Below are 361 nucleotides of genomic sequence, written 5' to 3' on the forward strand. Positions count from 1 at the left end.
TGAATTTTATATTTGGTTGAAATTTTTTATTTTTCTATAAGTAAGGTAGGGTTTATAATTTTAGGGTGCGGGTAGGGTTAGGGTTGAGAAATTCTCAACCTGCAGATAGGGTAGGGTAGAATTTTAAAAAGTTTTCAACCCGCGAATAGGGTTACATTTGAGTCCAAACCCTACTCTACCCTACCCATTGCCAGCCCTATATGTATTCTACCCGCGCGTACCCAATCTCATCTCACTCGGTATGCACCGGGTAGAGTAGGGTGCGAGTAGGGTTCTCGTGTGGGTTGGGTAGAGTGTGGGTTGAGTCTCAACCCTACTTGACTAATCTGTATGTATATGTTATATACTTATATAAAAATAT

Source organism: Arachis duranensis, chromosome 8 (assembly GCF_000817695.3).
Source record: "Arachis duranensis cultivar V14167 chromosome 8, aradu.V14167.gnm2.J7QH, whole genome shotgun sequence".
Taxonomy (NCBI): Eukaryota; Viridiplantae; Streptophyta; class Magnoliopsida; order Fabales; family Fabaceae; genus Arachis; species Arachis duranensis.